This window comes from Acinonyx jubatus, chromosome C2, assembly GCF_027475565.1.
Source record: "Acinonyx jubatus isolate Ajub_Pintada_27869175 chromosome C2, VMU_Ajub_asm_v1.0, whole genome shotgun sequence".
NCBI lineage: Eukaryota > Metazoa > Chordata > Mammalia > Carnivora > Felidae > Acinonyx > Acinonyx jubatus.
The window spans coordinates 46,454,237-46,471,694 of record NC_069384.1 but is presented as its reverse complement, the minus strand read 5'-3'; the positions used below and the strand labels follow the sequence as shown (position 1 = coordinate 46,471,694).

The window sequence follows — 17,458 nt, the reverse complement described above, 5'->3', positions numbered from 1 at the left end:
TGTTTTTTCATGTATGGCTTTATTATGTTGAAGTATGTACCTTCTAAACCTACTTTTTTGAGAATTTTTATCATGAATGGATGTTATACTTTGTCAAATGCTTTTTCTCCATCTTTTGAAGTGATGATATGATTTTTATCCTTTCTCTTACTGATGTGATGTATCATATTGATTGATTTGTAAATATTAACCCACATTTGCATCCCAGTAATAGGTGCCACCTGATCATGGTATTGGTTTTATTTTTTTTATGTTTTCTTGAATTCAGTTTGCTACCATTTTGTTGAGAATTTTTGGATGTATGTTCATCAGAGATGTTGGTCTGTAGTTCTCTTTTTTGTGGTATCTTTATCTGATTTTGGTAGCAGGACAATATTGGCCTCATAGAATTAATGTGAAAGTTTTCCTTCCTCTTCTATTTTTTGGAATAGTTTGAGAAGAATATGTATTAACTCTTTTAAATGTTTGGTAGAATTTGCCTGTGAGGCTGTCTGGTCCTGGACTTTTGTTTGTTAGGACTTTTTTGATTACTGATTCAATTTCATTGCTGGTAATCAGTCTGTTCAAATTTTCTATTTCTTCCTGCTTCATTTTGTTAGGTTATATGTTTCTAGGAATTTATCCATTTCTTTGAGATTGCCCAATTTGTTGGCATATAATTTTTCATAATATTCTCTCACAGTCATTTGTATTTTTGTGTTATCAGTTGTTATTTCTCCTCTTTCATTTGTGATTTTGTTTATTTTAGTTCTTTCTCTCTCTGTCTCTTTGATGAGTCTGGTAGAGGTTTATTAATTTTGTTGGCCTTTTCCAAAAGCCAGCTCCTGGGCTCATTCATCTGTTCTATTGTTTTTGTTTGTTTGTTTGTTTGTTTGTTTGTTTTAAGTTTTTATATCACTTATTTCTGGTCTAATATTTACACCTGGTTTTTGAGTTTGGTTCTTCTTATTCTAGCTTCTTTAGATATAAGGTTAGATTGTTTATTTGAGTTTTTCTTGCTTTTTGAGTAGGCCTATATTACTATAAATTTCTCCCTTAAAACAACTTTGACTGTATTGCAAAGATTCAGAACCATTGTAGTTTCATTTTCATTTCTCTCCATGTGTTTTTTGATTTCTTCTTTGATTTCTTGGTTGACCCGCTCATTGTTTACTAGCATGTTATGTAACCTCATGTGCTGTTTTTAAATTTTTTTATGGTTGATTTCTAGTTTCATAGTGTTGAGGTAAAAAAAGATGCATGATATGACTTCAGTATTTTTTAATTTGTTGCAACTTGTTTCATGGTCTATGTGACTTATTCTGGAGAATGTTCCATCTGCACTTGAAAAGAATGTTTATTCTGATGTTTTAGGGTAGAATTTTCTGAATACACTGTTAAATCTATCTAGTCCAGTGTGTTATTCAAAGCCACTGTTTCCTTGTTGATTTTTTTGGTTTGGATGATCTGTCCATTGATGTAGGCAGGGTGTTAAAGTCCCCTACAATTATTATATTACAGTTGATTAGTTCCTTTATGTTAGCATTAACTGTTTTATGTATTGGGGTGATTCCATGTTGAATGCATAAATATTTACAATTGTTATATATTATTAAAGTGTCCCCTTTATTATTACATAATGCCCTTCTTTTTCTCTTGTTACAGTCTTTGTTTTAAAGTCTATTTTATCCCATCCCATTGATTTGCTGCTCTGGTCTTTCAGTTATATCAGCAGTTATACACATGGGAAAGAACAATTTTAGGCCATTATAAATGGAGATGGAGTAACCATTTCATCTATTCCGCATAGTCCAGACATTGTTTCCATGTCTGAATAAACCATGTAAGCAGAATCCAATCAAGGTACTTATGGTGAATTTCTATGTATATTTATTTTATAAAAATATTGATTAGGGACACTTGGGTGGCTCAGTCCACTGAGTGTCTGACTCTTGATTTTGGTTCAGGTCTTGATCCCCAGGTTGTGGGATTGAGCCCTGTGTCAGGCCCCATGCTGAGTGGTGAGCATGCTTAAGATTCTTTCTCTTTCCCTCTGCTTGTGCTCTCTCTCTCCCTCCCTCCTTCTCTCTCTCTTTCTCTCTCCATATATATATATATTTTTTTTCTCTCTCCCTTCTCCTTATGGGATCCCTATAACCTTTGATAGAGTTGCTGAGTTTCCTAAGTCTATTCTCATTTTATGTATTTTTTTTTCTGTTGCCTGTTCGGCTTGATTACTTTCCATCACTCTGACCTCCAGGTCACTAATTTGCTCCTCTGTTGCCTCTAGCCTGCTACTTATTCTCTTTAGTGTAATTTTAATTTTGTTTATTGTGTTCATCTCTGATTTGGTTTTTTTTTTTTTTTTTACTCTCTTTGTAAAGGGCCTCACTGATGTCCTCTACTCTTTTCTCAAGTCCAGTGAATATCTTTGTGAGTATTACTTTTAAATTCTCTATCAGGCATATTATTTATATGTGTTTCACTTTGGTATCTTGCTGTGGTTTTGTCCTGTTCTTTCATTTGGGACATATTCCTCCATCTCCTCATTTTTTTCTAACTCTCTGTGTCTGTTTCTGTGTGTTAAGAGGGTCTGCTATGTCTCTCTGCTCTGGACAGTAATGGCCTTATGAAGAAAAGGTCATATAGTGCCCTGCAATGCAGTTTCCCCAGTTACCCAGAACCTGGCACTTCAGGAGATGTCTCCTATATGTGTTACATGTGCCCTGCTATTTTGTCCTGGCGAATCTGCCTTCATTCCAGTCATCTGCAGAGTCTCTCTTTGCCTTTATGGACAGGGTTTGGTCCCCAACTGAGATGGGGCACCAAGTTTTAACAAGTTGTGACTTGAGCCTTCACAGGGCCCCTGTTCTCACTGCTACCACCAAAATGCACAGGTTGGGAGATACACTGTTGACACTAGTCTTCTGAGGGAGGGAACCTGCAGCATGAGTAGGTAGGCTAAGGTAGGCATGACTGAGAAGGGTGGACCCACTGAAGAGCTGGGAAGCAGGGCTTGATGTAAGCAAGTTAGGTAGTGAACATGGGCACTGTGTGACTTCTATAGGTGACCATGTGTTTATCTTGAGAAGCAGGGGAGGGAGACGTCACCTGCCAGCTCCTTTGGTACTGGAGGAATCTCCCTCTGAGGTGAGTAAATAATTATCCCTCCAATATACACCAGGAGTTTTTCAAACTGCTGCTTCTGCCCTGTATCTCTGTGGGCTGTTTCTTGTGCTGCCTCTTTAAGGTAGGGGACTCCACTTCCTATCACACTCCAAGCTCTCCTGGAACTGAGCCCACTGATTTTTAAAATTCCAGACTTTCAGTCATTTGTTTTTAAGAACTCACAAAATCCAGCCCCTCTCACTTTCAAACCCAAATATTATGGGGGTTCATGTTCCTCATTTAGGGTTCCTGGTGTGATAATCTGCTTCTCATCCTTCTCCTTGCCCGCAACTCCCTTCCAACCACAGACAGCCACGGTCTGTTTCATTCCCCACATCTCCACCCTTCCTACCCTCTTCAGTGTGGCCTCTTCTCTACCTTTTGTTGTGGACTTTGTTCTGACAGTCTCTGGTCATTTTCTGTGTAATTTCTGCTGATATGAGTGTTATCTAATTGTGTCCATAGGATGAGGTAAACTTAGGGTCCTCCTACTCTTCCATCCTCCCAGCCTCTCTTCTGTAGCATAATTGTTTAATGAATAACAATAACCATTTAAATGTCAATGTATATACTTTTTATCATTTTTAATGCGTACAAAATATTTATCATAATTTAACAAAATATCAAATAATGGACAATTAAGTTTTCTGTGGAGCAAGGACTGTTAGAAAAATGAGATACTTATGCATGCATCTTTATGTAACTCCTCTGTTATTTCCTTAGGATAAGCTACGGGGAATGGGATTGCTGGATCAAAGAGGAATCTTTTTTTCAATATAATTTATTGTCAGGTTAGCTAACATACGGTGTATACATTGTGCTCTTCATTTTGGGGGTAGATTTCCATGATTCATTGCTTACAGACAACACCCAGTGCTCATCCCAACAAGTGCCCTCCTCAATGCCCATCACCCATTTTCCCCTTGCCCCTGCCTCCCCCAATCAACCCTCAGTTTGTTTTCTGTATTTAAGAGCCTCTTATGGTTTGCCTCCCTCCCTCTCTGTTTGTAACTATTTTTTCCCCTCTCCTTCCCCCATGGTCTGTTAAGTTTCTGAAGTTCCACATATTTATCCAAAAGATACAGGAGTGCTGACTCATAGAGGCACATGTACCACAATGTTTATAGCAGTGCTTTCAACAATAGCCAAATTATGGAAAGAGCCTAAATGTCCATCAACTGATGAATGGATAAAGAAGATGTGGTTTATATATACAAAGAGGAATCATTTTTAAAGTTATTGGCACATATTGAGAAATTATTCCCCAGAGAGTTTGCATTTACTCATGCTTCCAACAAAAGTGTGCAAAGGTACCTGTTTCTTTATATACTATAATTATGAAGTCATCATTCAGCTTTTTATTCCTTGCTAAACGGGTGAGCAGAAAAATAATAGGACATTGCTTTGGAGTGAAGTTTCTATTCTAAAATTATATTTATTCATTCACTATTTGATTATTGGTCTTAATAATTAAATTATGCAGCTCATGCTTGATTTCAAGGGCATATATAGACCTACACATATCTTAAATATGGAAAAATTACTTTTTTCTAGTCTCTCAAATTCTTTCAAATTCAAAATATCCAATAGACTCTTGGGGGAGAAAATATACATTCATTTAAGGACCCTTGTTTTGTCCACTGGGAGAAAAAGAAAGATTAGATAGTAAAATAGTAACTTTATATCTTGTTTATATTTTATTATTTATTGAGAGCTCTGTGTTCCAGGTGCTGAATTAAACTTTTTACATGAATCATCTGTTTTCCTTACCCATTCTTATGTAGTAGTAGTAAAGTATTCCCACTGTTAAAAGTGTCATAGCTCTAAGTGATAATAACATAATTTGAGTCCATGTTTGTGCAGGACCAGAATTACTAATAACTGCAATATACTAGTTTTTGTAAAGTGGTCTTATGTTAATGATGATATGAATCAATTCTGTCTTGATGAATGAAGAATAAGATAATTAATGTCATCACATCATACATCTGGTAGCGATGTTTTATTCCTTCATCAGAAAGTTAAAGAATGAGAAGGGAGGGGATTGTCTGCTATTTTTTACTTTGTTCAGCTCCCTTTCTTGATGCCAGATTTCTGTTTAAGCCAGTCACTTAGGGCACAGTGGTTTGTGTGAGAGCTAATACTCTTCTTTTCCCATGGGCACTTGTCCATCCCTCTTCTGTTTCTCTTCATCTCTTCTTGGGGCAACATGTAATCTGCCAGGCCTAACTCATTACTCACTCTGGGACCTGTATATTTGCCAGAAGTCAGAACACTGGCCTTGGTGGTTATGTGGTCCTTGCTCTCTGCCCTCTGGAGTCTAGGGTGAGAGATCCTGTCACATTGGAAAGCATTAATCCTGCTGTCTCTCAAGCCACCAGCCCTGCTATATCAGACCACAAGCTGAGTTTTCTTCTCTTTCTATAGAAAGCAGTAGCACATTAGCCAGGATATGGCCTGGGTTTCTGTTTTTTATAGACTTGCAGAGGCCATGGGGAGGCATAACTGTCCACAAGTATCTCCAAATATTTCTTACAATTTAATCTTTGTTTTCCTTTATGTGACTAAGGTTTTCACTGTGCAGATCTGGATCTCTAACAATGCTTGCATAAAAGTTTATATTCACCCTGATATTTTTCCATCTTTTAGCCTAACAGAATGGGAACTCGATATAGCCAGAATTATATTGCTTTACACAGCAAGAGGGACTTTGTTCATTTGTTCCTTTCACAAATATTCAGTGAGGGCTAAATGTATGCCAGACACAAGGAATAGAGGAGTGAACCAGACAGACTAGATCCTCCCTTAATTGAATGGCATTAGGGTAAGAAGGCAGCAATGAAAAATAATCAAATAAATCAGATTTTTTGAATGAGGTTTTTGATGCATGCTACGAAATAAATGTAGTATGTTGTAATAGAAAGTGATGGTTTAGGGTGGTGGAAAAGGCTATTTCCAATTGAATGTCAGTGAAGAGGTAACATTTGAGCTAATACTGGGTGACTAGAAGGCACCAGCTATTCAGAGATCTAGAAACAGACAACTCCAGCATGAGAGAACAAGGACAAAGACCCCAGGGAGGAAAATATTTTGGCCCATTCTAGAAAGGCAATGTTGCAAGAGCATAGGGAATGAAGGGTAAAGGTGGGAGAATTCACAGGTAAGGGAAAGTCAGATCAACTGGGATCTAATGGGCCATGGAATTTAGATTTTGTTCTAAATGGAATAGAAGACTACTGAAGAATTTGATGTGGGAGTTGGAAAAATCTGTTTTATGTTTTTAAAGCATTACTCTGGCTTTTATGTAGATTATAAAGGAGCATAAGTAGAAGGGAAACAACCAGCTGGGAGGCTTTTGCAGGAATTAAAGCTGGAGTTAACAGTGACTTAGACCAGGATAAAAATAGTGAAAATAAAGAGAAGTAAACAGATGTGGAATATGTTTTTTAGGTGGAGTTAAAAGCATTGTTGATGGATTGTATGGTAGTAGTGATGGTGTTGAGGTAAAGGAAATACAAGAATCAATTCTAGATTTTTCCCCTACATAACTCTACATTTTTCACCTGAGAAATTGGATAGAAAGTGATGACATTTACTGAGTCAAGGAAGATTCAGGAAAAACAGTTGTCATGGAGTGGAAGTTAAGACCTCTGTTAGGTAAAATTATAATTGATATGCCCTTTAAGATACGCAAGTGAAAATGTCAGTCAGTTAGTTGGATTCTGTGGGATTTAGTTGAGATTAAAGAATCCTCTTTTAATTAATTGAATCTGATGAACAAAATTATGAAGTTTTGTATGAGGAAAAAAATTCTCAATCTAGCATCTCTATTTCTGTCAATGATGCCATTTTTCTTTTTTCTTCTTTTTAAGTTTATTCATTTTGAGAGAGAGAGGGAGAGAAAAAGAGCGTGCACACAAGTGGGGGAGGGGACAGAGAGGGAGAGACAGAATCTCAAGCAGGCTCTGCACTGTCAGTGTAGAGCTCGATATGGGGCTCAAACCCATGAACCACGAGATCATGACCTGAGCTGAAGTTGGACACTTAACTGATTGAGCCGCCCAGGCTCCCTGATGCTATTTTTCTCATTACCCAATGCCTTAGTCTGTTTGGGCTGCTATAACAAAATGCTGTAGATTGAGTAGCTTATAAACAACAGAAATTTTTTCTCATAGTTCTGGAGGCTGTGAAATCCAAGACCAACAAGATTATGTACTTAAATACTTCATTAAAGCACAAAACAAAACAAATGAAACCTAGGTGGGGATTGAATTAAAGAAAGAGCATGGGCTTTGGAGAGAGAAAGTTCTTGGGGATTTTGTGAGTTTTCACTAAGAAAATGTGTATAAAAATTCTTTACACCCTGTAAAGTACCACCTGAAATCATTCTTAGCATCAGAAATTTATAAAATGAAGCACTATTAAAATGAAGCACCATATTGCAAATTTTCTTGGCTTGGCTGTTACTATACCTTGTCTCTGGCCACATAGGACATTTTCTTGTATTCTGAAATCCTTTCATTTCTAACCAGAATGCTTGGAATTAAAGAACTGAAATTTGTCACTGTTGAATTAAAGTTTTATACTATTCCTTTGGGTTTCTTTTAAGTTTATTTATTTTGTTCACCCTGTTTGAATTGGAAGAAAAAGACACACAAATTGAATTAGTGGCAAGCACGTTCAGTTGCCTCTGAAGTATGCATGCTCAGGCTCCTTTCTGAATCAATCTACCAAACACTCTCAACCAGCTTTTGAAGAAGCCTGATTAAAAGCACTGCCAGACAGCACCCTTAGAATCATGACAACTCGCATGTCTTCTCAGCTTCTTTGAAGCTTCTTTGAAGAAACCAGAGAAAGAAAAAATCACGTTTCATACTTTGTTGTTTATTCACAACAAAAGAAACACTTAAGAATTTAGATAACATACATACATGCTGCCTTGAATTTAGGCTGTCAATTTATGCAGAGTGAAAGCAAAACATACAGCCTCTGTGTGAAGAATGTACTCTGGTACTCAGGCAATGGGCAACCAGACAGAGCTTGACAGTGTGGGCCAGATGAGCCAGTATCCTGCAGGAGGCCCTAACAACATCTACTGCTCCAAGTGCATTTCACTTTCACTCTGCCGCTGTTGGACTAAACAATCTCGTAAAAGTTAATGGCCTTCTCCAGGGCTGGCAGTGAAATTGCTGGTATTGCAGAGAGTTATTTTTTAAAAGTCATTACAGTACACACCAGTAGAGTCTATTTCAGGTTTCCAGTCCTTTTCCTAAGGGACAAAGTTAGCTTTCAACAAAATGAAATCGCCAGTAGAAAGACACCATGATTTTCAACTTACAGATTTTTCTGAGAGTGTGTTGAATAAAACACTTCACATATTTTTTGGTGAGATGTTTCTTTCTATAGTCTCCTGCCTGCCCTACCTCCCATTCTGGAGTCATGAGTCAACTTGGCTATCATCAGACGGAAGAGGAGAGCTCAGTTCTTCACTATTGGTTTAACTGGGTCTGTATGTGAAGAGTGTCTTCTAATCGTTATCACAAATGTTCTATTTTAACTATGGAGTGAAGAGGGCCTAAAAAGAGACCAAGTAGATTTAGCAAGTTTTCTGCGATTATTCTGAATTGCAGAGGAAATTAGACCCAAATAGACCAAAAAATTTATTTTTATGGAGGTTTTCTGTTTACTAACTTAAGGAATACCAGACATATTATATCATCATTTTGCAACCACAAGCAAATTAACAGTTCTAGCTAGGTAATGGTCACCAAGGACTACTAGCATCATAAAAAGAGGGGGGGTGGTGAGAAACCTTTACATTATAAAACCTATGAGGTGTTTTGCCAAAAATATTAAATTTGAATCTGTTCAGTCCTCTATATGTAAGTAATATCATACAGAAAATGTAGTGAGTGGAGGAACATGTTAAATGACAGCATGGGGATGTAATCAGCAAAAATGAAACTGCAAAAATTACACAGGAAAAACAACCTGCTCTCTTCAACAAATTGGAAAAACAAAAACAGAAACAAAAAAACAACCAGTGAGGAATTTATAGATTTAAAGGAACTTACATTGTGACATATAGACCTCATTTGCATTCTGAGTTCAACAAACAAATTTAAGAAATGATTACAAAACGGAGGAAAGTTGAAATCTGACTAGAGTATGTTATGACCTTATGGAACTGTTTGTTTTTACTTGAGTGGTATTCTACATGAGAGCCCTTGCTCTCAAACTTTTGGGTCTCAGGATTTCTTGTAACTTAAAGAATCATTGAGGACCCTAAAGTTATTTTGTTTAAGTGGGCTATATCTATTGATATGTATGTATTGTAAACTAAAATACAAAAATTAAAATAAAAGATTAACTCATTTAAAATAAAAATAATCTAATTACACATTATTTTCATAAAAATAGCTATATTTTCCAAAACAAATAAAAAAATAAAGGAGAAATGTGGCACTATTTTACATTTTGCAAATCTTTAAAATAACTTTCTTTATAGAAAACAGATGAATTCTAATATCTGCTTTTGCATTCATTCCTTTGTGATATCACATGTCGTGTAGCCTCTCGAAAACTTCACTGTCTACTCATGAGGATAGGAAAGAAAAAGGCAACCACAATCTTAATGTTATTTGAAAATGAACTCCTTGAAGGAGTGATGGGGACAACCGTGGGTCAACCGGCCCATACGGTTAGAACTACTATATTAGAGATACATTCTGATGTACTAAAAATGAAAAAAAACCCACATATTTTTAGTATTAACTTCATTATAATCTGGGATGGAGATTATATTTGATACACTACTTTTTATAATTTGGTAATTGTTCAAACTGGATAGGCAATGCATCAGATTCATTAAACTAAGCCTGGTAAGTTTAAGCTTACCATAACAAAAAGGAAAAAAAAATCAAGTGAATAACAGTAAAAGTGTTTTGTAAGTGGGGCAATTCTTTGACTATAATACAACTATGATTAATTACAATATTGAAATTTTGGACAAGAGAAGTAGTAAAAAAAAGATAAGTAGGAATGGGGTCTGCTAGCATTGTCTTTACAAAAACATGAATGAATATACTGTGGGTGAGATGATAATATTTGAACATTAAGATTTTTTGGAAAGATACATAGTTTTCACCTTTTAATTGACACTGATAAGTTTTTGTCATCAGAGTGTCAAGTTACAAAGTTAATATAAGTTTTTAAAGTTGGATGAAAAAGAGTTAAGAAATTGTAGGTTTTAATTTCCTAAGTTATGTGTTTCTTATAGTAGAAATAAAAAAGTAACTATTGGTGAGAAAATTTTCCCACAGAGAAAACATCAATTCTGAATGGTTTTACACATGAGTAATAATAAGCTTTCACTGAGAAGATCATCTAATCTTATATAAAATCTTTAAAAGTGTCAAGGACTACTGGAAAATGTCCCTAATTCATTCTATAAGGCATTATAAATTTGATATCAAAACCAGACAAGGGTAGAAGAAATGAGAAGTATTGGCCTGGGATGTAGATGCAAAATTTCTCAACAGAACAATAGAAAACTAAACATAAAATAGTGTATAAAACACAAAATATATATGATGAAGTTAAGGTTTACCTACGGAACTCAAGGAGGATTTAATATCACAAAACTCTTTAAACATCATTTACCGTACCAATGAAGTAAAAGAGAAAACCTGTAAGACTACCTTAAGACTACCTCAGTAGATGTAGAAAGCAAATCATGATAAAATCGTTAGTAAATTAAGATCGGGAAGGACATCAGCAAGATGGAGAAATAGGATGTCTCAGCACCATACCTCCCATAGAAACACTCATTTTTAACAACTATTCCCAAATAAAAACACCTTTATGAAAGGCCAGGAGAACACCTGCAGAGTTCCAGTACCTTGGTGGACCAAAAAATGTGAGACTAGATGCATTGAAGAAGGTAAGAGCGGTTTCACTTCACCCATGTCACCCCTGTCTCGAGGAAACACTACTCTGGGGAAAGAAAAATGCCTTCAGGTCTTGATTTTTCCCATGGGGTTAAATGAGAGCAAAATGTGACCCCAGCTTTCCTAATCTTTTAGAATGTTGCCCAGGAGATCCATTTCTGCCTTGCCCCACCCAGAACACTGAAAGGATTGAAATGGCTGAGAAATCTCAGGACCATTAGAAGCAGAGAGAAAGGTGAGGCTCACAGAACCCAGGGGATCTTAACAACAGGCCTCCTGCTGAAGGTCTCCACCAAGAGCCCCACCCACAACTCTGTAGGACGCTTCATCTGACAACTCCTGACTATGAGTGGATGCACACTCCCAGCAACTTTCACTCCCCTGCAGACTGAACACAAAGAAGCCTCCTTGGATGGCACATGAGAGCCACCACAGACTTTCTAGAAGCTCCCACATGCAACACACAAACATTAGCTGGCTCAACTCTGTCGGATGGGGAAATGGCACATGACCTTGACACTTAAGGGCACTGTTGTGGAGAAAATAAACAAGAGACTCTCAGTACCCAGCCTGGCTTTGCAGAATTAAGGCAAAATACACAATTCTAACTCTTCCCTCCAAAGAATGAATAAGAGGAGTGGAGCAGTTGCACCATTAGGAAAGGTCTGAGAGACTATCAGAATCTCTAACCAGGCTGACTGGTTAAGGTCTTTTTTGAGGCCAGTCAGTAAGATTGGAGAAGGTAATCGCTTCTTCAAATGTGAAGACAATACATAACTTTAAGGATATGAAGAAGTATTGAAAACTATCAAGATTGAACCACCAATAAATAGAAAAGTTGAACAGACCAATAATAAGTAAGAAGACTGAATCAGTAATCAAAACCTTCCAACAAGGAAAAAAGCCCAAGATCCGATGGCTTCACAGGTGAATTTTACAAAAATTTAAATAATTAATGCCAATCCTTCTCAAACTCTTCCAAAAAACTGTAGAGGTGAGGACATTTCCAAACTCATTTTATGAGGCCAGCATTAATGTTATACTGAAGCTCAACTATGACACTAAAAGAAATTAAAACTGCAGGTGATTGTACCTGATGAACACTGTTGCAAAAATTCTTCATAAAATACTAGCAAACTAAATCCAGCAGCACATTAAAAGGATCATACAGCATGGTCAAATGGGATTTATCCTTGGACTTAAGGATTATTCAACACATGCAAACCAATCACTGTGATATGCTATGTTAACAGAATGGAATATAAAAATCATGTGAACATCTCATAGATACAGAAAAAGCATTTGACAAAATTCCTAATATTATACTCAACAGTGAAAAGCTAAAAGCTTTTCTTCTAATATCAGGAACAAAACAAGGATGCTCACTTTGACCACTTCTATTCAATATTGTAGTGTAAGTCCTAGCCAGAACAATTAGACAAGAAAAAGAAATAAAAGATGTCCAAATTGGAAAGGAAGAAATGAAATAGTCTCTTTTTGCAAATGACATGATCCTATGTGTAGAAAACCCTGAAGACTGTACCAAAACAAACAAACAAACAAACAAACAAACAACTTTTAGAATTAATAAACAAATTCAAGGAGTTTGCAGGATACAAAAATCAGCATACAAATATCAGTTGTACACCTATACATGAAAAAAAACTATCTGAAAAAGAAATTAACAAAAACAATCCCGTTTACAGTAGCACTCTACAAGATAAAATACTTAGGTATAAATTAAACCAAGGAGGTGAAAGATTTGTACACTGAAAATTATAAAACACTGGTGAGACTGAAGAAAATGGAAGTCAAAGATAGCTCATGTTCACAGATTAGAAGAATTAATATTAAAAGTCTGTAACCCTCAAAAGAATGTACAAACTCAATGCAATCTCTATCAAAATTCCAATAGCAGTTTTTACACACACACACACACACACACACACACACACACACACCCTAAAATTCATATGGAACCACTGAAGACTCCAAATTGCCAAAGCAATCTTGAACAAGAAGTAAAAGGCTGGAAGCATCATATTTTCTGATTCCAAATTATGTTACAAAGTTATAAAATCAAAACAGTATGATACTGGAATAAAACTATGTATCTAAAAACAGACCTGTAGAACAATGAAACAGAAGAGAAAGCCTGAAATAAACCTGGCATCGTCATCTATTCTTCAACAAGGGCACCACAAATACAAGATTAAGGGAGGGTAGTCTCTTCACTAAATGGTGTTGGGAGAACTGAATATCCACAAGCAAAAGAATAAAATTGGGTCCATGTCTCACACCATATATAAATATCAACCAAAATGGATTAAAGACTTCAATGTAAGACCTAAAACCATAAAACTCCTAAAACAAAGCAGAGAAAAAGCTCACTGAAATAGGTCTTGGCAATGTTTTTCAAACATCACCCTAGAAACAGGCAACAAAAGAAAAAAGGACAAGTGGGATTTCACCTAACTAAAAACTTCTGGACAGCAAAGGAAACATTTGACAGAGTAAAAAGACAACCTATAGAATGAGAGAAACTATTTGAAAACCATACATCTTATGAGAAGTTAATATCCAAAATATATAAGCAATTCTTATAACTTAATAGCAAAACAAAACAATACCAGCAGCAAAATTATCCATCTAGTTCCATTTAAGTGTGTGAAACATTTATGGTCCATTGAGAGTCATGATTCTTGTGAAAATTTGCATACAAATGCAAATGCCTAACAGGGTGAAAAACCATGATCAAATGGCATAATCAGCTTAATTTGCATGATTCAAGTAAGAAATAAAAGGCATATTTTTTTTATTTCTGATTCCTCCTCTCAAATACTCCTTGGTCTATTAATATTATTAATAAATAATATAGGCAGAAACCAGAATTGCCAAGTAATTAAAGCCATGAGTTCACCAGGAAAACTGCCCAGAACTGAATTATGTTTCTATTATTACTAAATGTGTGACTTGGGACAAGATATTTAGCATCTCTGTGTCTCAGAATCTTCATCTGTGAAATGGGAGTTATAGTATCACCCTCACATAATTTTAATAAGTTGTGGTATGGTTTGCATATTGATGAGGAATGTGGTTCTAAAGCCTGAAAAATTTCTACTGCCTCTTCTGTACAGAAGGAACCCAAGAAGTTCTATCCTTAGGTTATGTCTAGAATAGTTTGAAGCTTCTGCATAGTTTTAAGTGATTCCTTGATTGTGGCATTCAGAAAAAGTGTCGAGCATTGGCAAAAAAGCAGTTCAATGACTCTCAACTATAATACATTTTCATTTTCCTAAATGCATGATAAGCACCAAGGGAAGAATGTACTGTATATAAAACCAATTTCCCTGAGCTGTTGGTTATTTATAAACACTTTAACATAAACTCACATGCTGATACTTATTTCCTTAGGTATATTTTATATTAATTGTTTTGTTTGAATTGTATTTGGATTTAGTTTTCAAATTTTAGTGTTCTGGAAAGTATTTAAATATTGCTGACAGCTAAAAATTTCAGTTCTCTGTTCAATCCTTTGACCAGTTACCATGGTTTACTGATTAACAGCAATGCATGATTGATTCCTTCTTCCACCACAGGTAAAGTGTCATAACAAGTTTCATCAGATATATGGTACTTCTGGGGTGCCTGGGTGACTCTTGATTTCAGCTTAGATCACTATTCCAGGATCAAGCCCCATTTCAAGCTCCACATTGAGTGTGGAGCCTGCTTTAGACTCTCTCTCTCTTTCCCTCTCTCTCTTCCATGCTCACATGGTCTCTCTCTCTCTCTGTTCTCTCTCTGTTTCTCTCTCTAAAATAAAAGTTAAAAGAGAAAATATGGTACTAATAGGTATCAGGGGCTCACTAGTTCTCTTTGAAGACTGCAGGGATTTGGATCTAAGTTAAACTGAATTCAGATGTTGAAGTTAGACCAAGAAATTTGCTTCTGAACTTTGTTAATTCTTTAGTTCTAGGAAGTTGATATGTCAATGATTACTAAAAGATTTCTTATTGACTCTAAAAAATGCATAGTGCAAAATCAGAAAAGTCACATTTAGCACATTAAATGTTGATGAAAGAAACTGCATTTTTTACTTTTGTGAGTCATCGATACTGCAATATTTCAGTATCTTATAGTTCTTGTCATAGGGACAAAGGAATTTAGCAAGCATTTTGGCTGACTGGATGATGATATGATTTGTATGCAGAATATTTTTAGGTAAAGTCCTTTTGGGAATAACACCTACTGAGAAAGGAAAAACAATATTACATTAATATAGCAGATTACAAAGGGTTAACAGAAATTCTTGTCCTGAAAAGTTATATTGTGCAGGCTCATAGATCAAACTCAGAAGATGGTGAGAGGGCTTTGGCTCTGCTGGCCGTTTATCCACAGGAGGATCAGTTTAATAAGAAGTTCAATTGTAGGGTTGGCTTTACTAGAAACATACCAACTCATTCTATTATTCTAAATATTATGGCATTCCTTCCTCACTTGTAAAATTGGAAGAGATTTTTTTGGGAAGAAATAAGTAATTGTCTTGGATCTTCAGAAACAACTGTGAATTACACTGAAGGCAGCTGCAGTAATGTCAAACTGTTGGACACTTGAGATGAGCCATTTCTTGGGTAGATTCCATTTTCTCAAAATGTCTGCTTAATCATAAATCCAAGAACTCTCTTGGCTCTCTAAGTTTCTTTGCCACCAGGGTGATTCTGGTAGGTGTATAGAGGTTTAGACTTACCCAAAAATGAATTCAGTAGTAATGGGTATGGTGGATGCTATAGTGTGCAGTCCAGTTACTACCCTTCTAGAACCACAGCACTTATTGCCCCCGTTTACAGAAGTGCTGGTTACTAATAGCTCTTAGCTAAGTCTTTCTCTAGAAATTGCCCTTAGCTAGAAGAAGCCACCTCATCGAAGTTTGCTCTCTTCCCTGAGGCAGCCTGTATCTAATAACTGGTTATTGAAGAAGACACAAAGGTCCAACCTCATCACCTCCATTTGAGACTACTTTGAAGGGTCATTCCCAGCTTTAGAACTTCCCAGAGTTCTGGATGAGACTTCTGCTGGAGGACTGCATTGCAGTTCAGCTTCTCTGTCTGCCTAATACTGCCTTCCCTTCCTCAGTAGGTGTTGTTCCCAAGAGCACTTTACCAAAAAATATCCTGCATACTAATCTTCATTTCAGAGTCTCTCTCACAGGGAACGTATCCTCTGAGTTGTGTCAGGACAATATCCTCTGATTATGTCAGGAGTGGTTCCAAGAAGTAGACTATGAAGTAAGTTGGATCTCCCTTTGGCCAACTGGTAATGACTCCATCATTGTTGGCAAGTAGAGTACTCATAGACCTCAACATGTTGTAGTGGTATATAGTTAAAACATTCACTAATGGTGAACTAAAATGGGATGCTAGTGAAAGGAAATGCCCCATTAGGAGAATATCTCAGGCATTTGAAAAGTTCTGGGGGATAGTAATTATAAGAACTATGGAATCAGACAGCCTTTGCTCAGTGCTATTGGTACATTTAAGAAAGTCATTCAAATGCTGAGGATAATTAATAATTAGTTAATTAGTTAATGTGAGCTCTGAAAGCCAAAGGGCCTTTTTAGTATCACAAAAAGAGACTTTCAAATCCTGAAGCTGGAAGGGAAGAAAGAACCTTTCAAGAGTAGTAGGGCTCCAGAGAAAGTTGACTTTTTAACTGTGACAAATCTGAAATGCCAAGATCAGAAGCCTAATGGAAAGACATGGAATCCTGGGTCTAGGGATGGGGCCAACTGGGTCACTTTATCAAAAAATCTTAAATTCTTAAATTCTCCAGTTTCCTATGAGGGCAGAGAAGTTGTCCAAACATCCCTGTTAAACAATAGGGCTTCCTGGGACGCCTGGGTGGCTCCGTCGGTTAAGCGTCCGACTTCAGCCAGGTCAGGATCTCACGGTCCGTGAGTTCGAGCCCCTCGTCGGGCTCTGGGCTGATGGCTCAGAGCCTGGAGTCTGCTTCCGATTCTGTGTCTCCCTCTCTCTCTGCCCCTCCCCCATTCATGCTGTGTCTCTCTCTGTCTCAAAAATAAATAAACGTTAAAAAAAATTAAAAAAAATAAAAAAAATAAAAAAAACCAGCAACAATAGGGCTTCCTCATTCTGCTTTGCAAGACAATATATATTCCTCTCAGGATCTGTCTCCACCTCCTCTCCTGACCATCAGACCAATATCTAGGGTCATAGGGTATAACCCAACCAGGGAAAGCCAGGGAAAGGCTAGGTTTTCTAAAGACAAAAAAAAAAAAAAAAAAAAATATATATATATATATATATATATATATATATATATATATATATATATATATATATATC

General features: G+C 36.4%; 1 long non-coding RNA gene and 1 other non-coding gene across 4 annotated transcripts in view; both read left to right on the top strand.

The window, feature by feature from the left end:
* LOC113604801 (uncharacterized) overlaps positions 1 to 17,458 on the top strand; it is a 304,409-nt gene that overhangs the window by 171,102 nt on the left and 115,849 nt on the right. The gene's annotated exons all lie outside the window — the stretch shown is intronic.
* Positions 1,671 to 1,800, top strand: LOC113604830 (small nucleolar RNA SNORA20). Its single transcript, XR_003426854.1, has one exon. It is a non-coding gene; the product is annotated as a small nucleolar RNA SNORA20 (small nucleolar RNA).